Here is a 9,854-nt window from a genome sequence, read left to right as displayed (position 1 = left end):
AAGCTTCAAAGTACTTTTGAATAAAGATTTTCTTTGATTAACATTTAGTTAAGCATATTGAATAGGTAATCTAATTATATGACTTTATACTTATTATACGTAGATTTTATGTTACTTCTGATAACTTAATCTTTGAACATTGAACCTTTTTTACCTAGTATAAAATGTCTAAATAGATTTAACACACAATATACAAAAATGACAGATTAATATAGATAACATTCATTAGGATTAAACTTACATGTTGAAGAAATCTTGTTAATTTTAGCATACCTACATTGTTTTCTCCATTCACTGATATGTGGCCCAGGTAGACAGTTGGAATCGGAACCAGATAGATTATTAAAATCTGATGTATCAAGTTCCTTTGTTTCAGTAACCAGACATCACCATCACCAAAAACTTCATTTGCCGAATCCATAAAATTTGATACTTTTCTTTAAAAAATATATATACATCATACATATTATTAATTTTATATAACTATTATACTCATATTAATAGAGTAGGTACCTAATAGATTTAAAATAATGGATTTAATTAAAAACAAATAGGTAGTGCATTTATATTTTTACTAGCATAAAATAAGTCATATATTTAATAATTATTTAGTTAAGTATTTATTTTATCTTTTAATATGATGTGATATTGTTCAGTTAAGTATGATTTTTTTTTTTTTTTTTTTTAATTTAAATTTAAATTAAAATCAAGAAATAGGTACCAAAATATAAATTTTTACGAATTAATAAGTGTATGTTTAAACGTACTTAATTTCATTATCATTACTATTTTCAGTATACCAATCAATAACTCCTTTTTTAATCATCCCATAAAATTCTACCAAATCATTTGATCGTCTTACATTTGAAAATCTGAAAAAAATGTATGTTTTAAATTAAACAGAAGTTAATATTCCTTTGTAGATTATTCTATACATTAAATCATGATTATTAGACACTGTTTTTTTAAATTAGTTATTTGATAATTATTGTGATTGGATAATATATTAATAATCATTGTTAATGTATGCATAACATTTATTAGGTGAGCGGTGTGCCCATGGGCATTCCAAGGAGGAAGACGGGGCACTTTCCCCTCTAGAATTTAAAAAATTGTTACTTAATTATAATAATTTAGTGTAATAATGACGATAAATAATAATGTTTTAAAAATAAAATGTATAACAATCCTTAAATGTGATAATGACTAAACACAATAATGTAGATACTATAAATAAAATATATAAAAATCTGTCAGTCAGTCGGCTGTACAATTTAAATATTAGTAATAATAAATAATCTACGATGTATAGATCAGCTTGAAAAGTAGGGGAACAAAAAGCAAAACAATGACTAAAAAGAAACATTTATACATGAAAAAATATATGAATTGCAAGCAAAAAAAAAAATTACTTGGTTAGACTATGTGCGGAAATTATCTCACAAATTTTTACCAGTTTCTTAATTACAATTTTTTTTTAATGATACACATTTTTACCTAATACTTTATTATTAATTGTTAATAATACATTTATAAACAAAAAACAGCAAAACGAATAATTTTAACCATACCAATACTAAAACAATTATATTGCCAGTCCTGAGTCTGAAAAATGGGAAGGAAAGTATTGATTTCAATAAATAAATTGATTTTGTACAAATTTATACCTCGGCCGCAGTTTACATATATACAAAATATATCCTGGCCCCAATTAACACATGTATAAAATATACCCGGGCCGCAATTTACACAAAAAATTAAAAATGGGACGCAATTTATAGCAACCCATATAAGTACCTTTAGCAGTGCCGTAAACTGAGTGATGCAAATGTAGAATTTACACCATGTAGTGGTTAGGTTAGGTTAGGTGCAAAGGTACCATCAGAAAATCATTAAAATAAAATTTGTATACCTTTGATATTATTTTAATTTTGTAACTAAGTATCCTTTTTTGTATATACACAAACAGGTACAAAATTATAATTTTTGTACATGTGTTGGACCTCATCAATTAAATTATTATTCCTATCTGTATTCTAAAATTGTATAACCGCCATAGATAATTAGATTATTATATCGAGATTTTAAAAATATTTGAATAATCTAAGTATGAAAACTTAAAATTGATAACAATTTAAAATTAATTTCTAAAGATCACACGATAATTTAATTTATTTTAATTGAATTTAAATAGGTTTTCAAAATATGCAGGTCTGAATAAGATTATTAGTTTAGTTTAGTTGGTATTTTGAAAAAAGAAATTTATCTGCGCTATTGAAAATACGGTAATATTAGTATTATCAGAAAATAATTTGTATGGTAATGAAATAGTGATAAAACTATAAAAGTAAATAAAATGTTATACCAATAATAAAATAAAACATCTTGCTCTTTTCATTAGCTTTATAATATTTTTATTGACAAATATAAAATTCTAAAAATATTTTGTATGTATTTATGATAAAGAATATTTTTCGAGCTAATCTGTAGAAAAATATATTTTACTTCAGAATAACAGTGTCATACTTGAGTATAAATCCTTACGTGTTTAATAAAATGCTGTGTACGGAGAGAAATGCGTGTAGTGGTGGGTGGGATCAATAAAAGATGATGTGAAGAGGGAGATGTAACAAACAAGCTATAGTCGGGAGCACGAAAAGTTATCGCTGCCCGTTATGCACCAAGTGGCTAGAACCACCTTAAGTGGATATCGAATTATCTGTGCTCGTGAATTTTTTTTACAACACAACGGGGCAGCACGTCACTAAAATGTCTTTTATCTGATACATATAAGAGGGGTGGTTATTACGGCATTTGTAAAAGATAGGACTATAAAAATTCTCAGAAATCTCCAGAAATATATTTACGTGTGTGGGAGGTAGATACCTTCTGATAACTAACAAAATTTTGGCTATCGTCCGCTACTCAAAGGCTTCACTTTAAATTGTGTAGAAAAATTTACCTTTCAACAAAAACAAAGAATTTATGAACACAATAAGTACTTGTATTGCAAAAATGAACATACCAGGTGATTTTAGGACGAGTAGTTAATGCCTAGGGGGATGGATCAATTAATAACTGAGTTATGGTGAAGTAATTAAGGGGACAAAGGGAACGAAAATAACAATGAGCTATATGGTAGTGGTAGATCGAGTAGTGTAGGGTGGATGTGTTAGTTGGACAGAGTGACGGAGGAGTTGTGGCTGGTGAGAAAGAATATGGTTACGGGGTGAAGTTGTGAAGTAATTGTGGGATGGACCATTGGGCCGAAGGAGGGATTAGATGTATGTGAAATCGAATGCACCTGCGTACCACCTGACAATCGTTATTTAACAATAACTATTATTATTATTTAATAATACTCATACAAGCGGTACCCGAAGTAAAATATTTAATGTACCTAAACATTGAATACAGTTTATCACATTTAATTATGTAATAATTTGTCATTATCTATTTCATCTGCTATCGCCTGAAATAATTGATCAATACATAATATTATGTTGTTGGAAAATTTAAACCAAAACATAATTAAAATGAATAATGTTAAAATTTCGTTACACCTGAAAAATAGCAATGTATAATAATATATTGAATTGAACTTATTTAAATTACATAATCATATATTCATATGTATTTCTTGGCGTATGGTTCGTATATATACGTAACATGGTAAAATATAAAATGTATGTGACAATGCAATGTTAAAACATTAATAAGAGTAAAGGATGGAGGTAAAACACGATGAAAAATATATTTAAGTATTTAATACGGTTCGCGAGGAAAAAAAATATCCGATTATCGTCGCTTTCGAAAAACGACAATGTTAGTACGAGACGAGGAAAAAATCAAACACGTTATCCAAATAATGACTACTGGGGACCGGTTAACAATAACAATATAATATAATACATTATAGTACGGTAGGTAAGATAGTCAGTGGATTAGGGTGTGTAAGGCTATACATACTACTTGCGTCCGAATTAATTATCAGTAGGTAACTTGCATCCCGCAAAAAAAGGTTCAAAAAAAGTCATAGCCTATTTGCGTTACGGTATACCTTTTTAGGGAGCCTAGTTGCGTCCCGACATAAATAAAGCATAAGCATAGCACTCATCAAGTATTACAAAGTATTATTATATAATTTATTTATTGCATATGATTCTACTACATTTGAATAAATTACATTAAAAATACATTAACATTACATTAAAAAATAAAACTATACAAAAAATTTATAGATTATGTAAAAAAACACGTTCAAATAATTATTATGCATAGTTTAAAAAATATTATATTATAAAATCTTCAATAATTATCAATTAAACTAAAACTAAGAGTTAACTAAAAAACGTTCATAAACCCGTATAGATACAATTTACACATACCTCATAATATAAACAATATTATTGTTATGCTGGACGCATAATATTTATGGACGCAACTTGGTCATAACTTAAATGGCAGGTAAGAATAATAATATGGTTGAGTTGCCTCCGCAAAACGGGACGCAAATTACTTACTTAATTTACTACCTGTAAAATTTACCTTTTTGCGGGACACAAGTAGTATGCAGCCGTGTAAGGGTGGGTGAATGATGGTTGGGAGTTAAGTAGTCGTGAAACGCATGGGAGGAATGACAATAGGTAAGGTGTATTTTATTGCTATGTGGTGATAAAACTTATACTATATTATACAGCATACATTATTGAAATTGTAAAACGTGAGACGATCGCAGTTAACGTGGATTATAATATCATGATATTAAGTCAACCAATCGACGTACAATTTATCTTATTCTATTATTCAGTCATAAGACTAGCTATCGTAAAATAATCGTTACTATTACTAAAACTCACCTCCGATACGCGTAATATTATTCATGGCTATCAACATGTAATCAAAATTCGGCAAACAACGTTCGATGTTTTGAAACATTTCATGAAATTGCGTCCAGTCGAATTCGTTAACGATATTGTTCTTGACATAGGTCTTCGGTGTCAGACATCTTGGGATGAAGTTATGAAAATGAACTGCGATGTCTGAACTCTGAACTGTCTTAGATCGTTCTCGAAAATAACTGGAGAACAAACATTAGCATTAGTTACTAGGTAATCTGTGAAAATAAAATCTCGCAGCAGCTCGGTGAGGGAAATGGTACTAAGCAGTAGAGAGGGCCGGGTGAATACAACTATACAATCGATACAAGCGGATACTAGGTGAGTAGTAAAGTTGCCAAATTTACGGCACTACGAAACTAAACTTCTACTGTGGGATGGAAGGTGACAACCATGTACGTCGAAGCCAGACTAATGATCAATAAAACGAAATAGTCAGGTCCACAAAAAACAAATGTATTTTATCGTTATCAAGTTTTTAAATTATATAATAATTTTTGTTTGGAATAAAATTATAATCCATAATGTTATTTCATATCATTCCTATAAGTATATTACAATTTTAAATATAATATAATAGCTAAAATTCATCATGTGATTTGAATTGATTGTACTACAATACGATTACATAAACACGTATTTATGTACATGGAGGTATACAAGAATAATTCTATTGTAGTATTATAAAGGTTAATATAGATTCCTTCCCCCACCGTTCCACACAATTTTAAAATTAATTTTTCCATTTTATTTTTAATAATATTAACATGTATTAAATGTTTATAACAACTCACTATTATTCTATACTAAAAATTAAATTAAAGGCGATGACAATTAAATAGCTTCAAGCATACATTAAAAAAACACTTCATTTTTTAGTAATACTATATAAATCCACAAAACATAAAATATAAATATAAATTATGATCTTATTTATGTACTTAGAGTACACTGTTTTTATATTTGAATTACCGAATTAGTCCTCTTGGTTGGGTCTAAATTAAGCCGTTAATTGAGTGATAACTTAATGTTGATAAATCTATGTTAAGTGTCTAGGTCTTCAATTATCTTATTTTTTGATATTCAATTTCATCAAAATTGAAAACCTTAAATTCAGATGTTGTAAGAAAATTATAATTATTTACTTAAAAATATATTTAAAACAAAGTATTACTAATACATGAATATATTTAAATTAAACTGTCAAGATTCGACTAATTATAAAATTCTATAAATTTTAGACTGCAATACAGTTTGCAAAGTTTTATTATTTAACGAATTTTGTTCAAATTTGTACTTAATTAGGGTATAAAAAAAAGTCGTGTTATATGTATTTAAGTAGGTATTTATAAATTTCTAGGTACATCTAATAACCTTAAATCTTGATTTACATTTTTAATCTTCTTATCCTAGCATAGGTATAAATTATAACCAGAATTTTAACGGAAAAAAACCAAAAATATTTTTAAATTTACAATGACTATGAATTGTTTTAAATTAGATTAAATACTCCAAACATTTCATTGAATATTAATATATGATAGTATACGTTATTACAGCTAATATTTTTTTAAATAATAACATTCTTTTACATAGATATGTCCGCCATATTATGTCGGCAATGACGATAAATTCTGGGAGAAGATAGCATATATATGTTAATATATTATTATAGTGGCTTGGTGTGGCACAATGGTTGGTTTCAGTCACTAATGTGCTCCGAGGTCAAGCATTGGCCGGCGTTGTTAGCTTTCGGATAGGTGACCACCTGGTTTCTTGGAAACTAATCCATGGCGTACACACATACATAAACGTGTCCCAACCTTACAAACCCTACAAATAAAAAACCTACTGTTCCTATCCTTGGTTGCTGGGCTTAAAAAAAAAATGAATAAATATTATTATACTCATAAATATAATTCAATTTCGGCAAAGCCGACAACACGCTGCGTGGGTTTCTGTTATTATAACCGAATTTATTTTCCTCGAATCTTTTCATTTAGATTCTACTTCTAATAAAATAGCATAATAAATTAAATTGTTCGTTCTTTGTACTTGCTCTACACATCAGATAATTTCTTTAATGGATATCGTTCTCGAGAAAGTATTATTAATAAAAAAAAAAAAAAAGATACTAGAGAAGCAATATTACTTTTATATGTAAATTAAATTCTAATATTTATGGGTACTCATGAAATTGTAAAGAGGTTCATAATAGATTGCTATAATATCAGTAGATACGTTTTCGAAGACGGCAGAGGCGTGAAGAAAAATAATAAATGGGTTCATGCCACAAACGTCACTTATGACTAAAATAGCTCACTTTAGACAGCCTTTTTTCAATCACACTATAAACTATTAACGAAAACAAGTTACTTTGTATGGGTAATGAAAAATGTATAACTACGAAATTATCTACACAATGTGATTTCTGTACCAACTGGGGCATAGGCGCTTAGATATACCTATAATGGAAAAAAATACCATGGCTACCAATAAATGGCGCGTCGAATCCTTTGTCCAGATAATGTGGTTGCAATACATGTTTTAGATGAGTAGTGGTGTTATCTATTAGTTCATAGATTATATTGTAATGATGTGCTTCTAATTAAATTAAACCTCATAATAATACAAATAATTGTATACAAAAATGTTTGAATATATAAATATAAATAAATAATAAAAAAATATACATAGGTATTAAATAATATTAAAATAGTGTGTTAAAAACGCATAAATGAAAAACCATACAAATGATTTGAATAATAGCCTACTCTAAAGAGGCAAAAATAAAATTGATAAGTATTTTTAAAAAAAAGGGTAAAAAAAATAATAAATAATAAAAATGATTTAAAAGATATTATTTGATAAAAATAAGTATATTCATTAAAATAAGAAAAAAACCATTAGAACTATTTATTAATATTAAATTTTAAAACTACTCATATTGTATAATGTTTATTTAAGCAACCATTGTATCTTACTATATATATAATATATATTTATAAGTTATAAGACAAAAATGATATATTTAACCTTCAACACAATCATAATGGACTTTATACTTTCATCTACTCTCTTGCAACTTCACATGGCTTATGGTTTTATTGCATATGACTATAATGGACATGAGTGTACAAAAGTATTAAACATTTAAAATAACAGCAAAAATCTACATCTATAATACTATGAAAATGTTTCAACAATACTTAGTATCACCCCAAGAAATAGAAGTATCCCAAAAAAATTTGGCAAGACAAACCGTGGGTTTTACAATAATGGATCACAATTTAAATCTAAACTCAATGATTGATGAAAACACCATTAGTGATATGGTAGATAATAAAAAAAAAATAAAAAAAATATAAGGCTGGTTTACCATACTAGGTGAATTTATATCTAGCTTATTAGAAATATTTACAAGCATCACTCATTTCATTATGCACAATGCAAGGCAACAACACCAACAACAACAAGAGCAACAAAATCAACTATCATTAATTTTGAATCAAAATCGCATTTCACAAGGCACAGTCAATAAATCAATCAAAAACTCAAAACAAAAGAACCTATACTCAAACACCAGAATATAAACAAATCAAAATCCAATTAAACAGTTATATATGCATGAACCCAAGAAATATAATCAACTTTGAACATACCTAATCACTACATTATATTATAAATGTAAACATAAAAAAAAAAATTATAATATTATTTCAATATGCATTATTAATTTTAATTGTATAACTTTCATATTTTAGATTTATATGTTATGATGCGAGGACACATCACAAAAAGGCCAAGTAAAATGTAATGATGTGCTTCTAAGCAATCATAATTTAATATTTATATACTGTATAATAAAATAAATAATGATGACCTTTAGTTATAAGTCATTTATTAATGTAATCAAATATGACAAAAATTAAATATTTAATTACAATATAATAAAATAAATAATAATGACCTATAGTCGGATTACAAGAACGATAGATAACACATACACACACAGGATATTAATTATAAAAAGGCCGGTCACCGCCGGTCACATACACAGTGTCCTTACTGTCTTTTTGTATAGACGATCACAAGCGAGAGTAAAAGACTACGCAGATCGAATATACAAGGAGATATAAGTATAGAAGTTGTTGATAGTAAAAATTAAATATATATCATGTATTAAAAGATTTGTAATAAAGTTAATAAGTTTAATTAAATAAAACAAGTATTGTAATTTTTTAACGCACACTGCAGGTTACCTTACAACGTATTCAAGACATTAATAGAAAAGACTTTGTCAGAAAGAAAAAAAGGTAATATACTGTAAAGGTATTATATTACTTATTAGTAAGATATAAACAAATCTATTTATTGTAATGTTTCAAAATTAATTGTTTTACCCTTTAGAACAGTGGTCGGGAACCTTTTCGTAGAAAAGAGCCATTTTTTCAAAAAATTACAAAACTATGATATCCAAGGAACCGCACAGGTTTAATCAACCTTTTTTTGGTAGGCAATAAAAACATAATAATGCGTCTTAAATTTAGAAAATATAGAAAAACTTTATTTTATTAATTCATTATTATTATTATTATTATTATTATTATTATTATTATTGTTTATACAAATATAATATTATTTAATTAAACACAATAAAACACAAAAAAACGTATCTACATAATATTAGTGGGATTTTTGACACTGAATTATTCAAAGAGCCGCAGGTTCCCGACCCCTGCTTTAGAACAAAACAATTAATTTGTTACTCAAATACAGTTTTAAAAAATTTGTCGACGATGTACTATGAGAAATTTACAGCGTCAATAAAAATAGCGTGGTAATAAATTGTCTTAGATTAACTAAAAAAATATTGGTTTATTTTAAGCATGTTTTAACACTTATAAAAGTGATTATAAAACAAAATAAATACGAAAATTTATATTTTAATGAAAA

This window comes from Melanaphis sacchari, unplaced genomic scaffold (genome assembly GCF_002803265.2).
Source record: "Melanaphis sacchari strain LSU unplaced genomic scaffold, SCAv2.0 Contig15_pilon_pilon, whole genome shotgun sequence".
Lineage (NCBI taxonomy): Eukaryota > Metazoa > Arthropoda > Insecta > Hemiptera > Aphididae > Melanaphis > Melanaphis sacchari.
The sequence above is the reverse complement of the archived record's forward strand: the minus strand, read 5'-3'. Positions refer to the sequence as shown.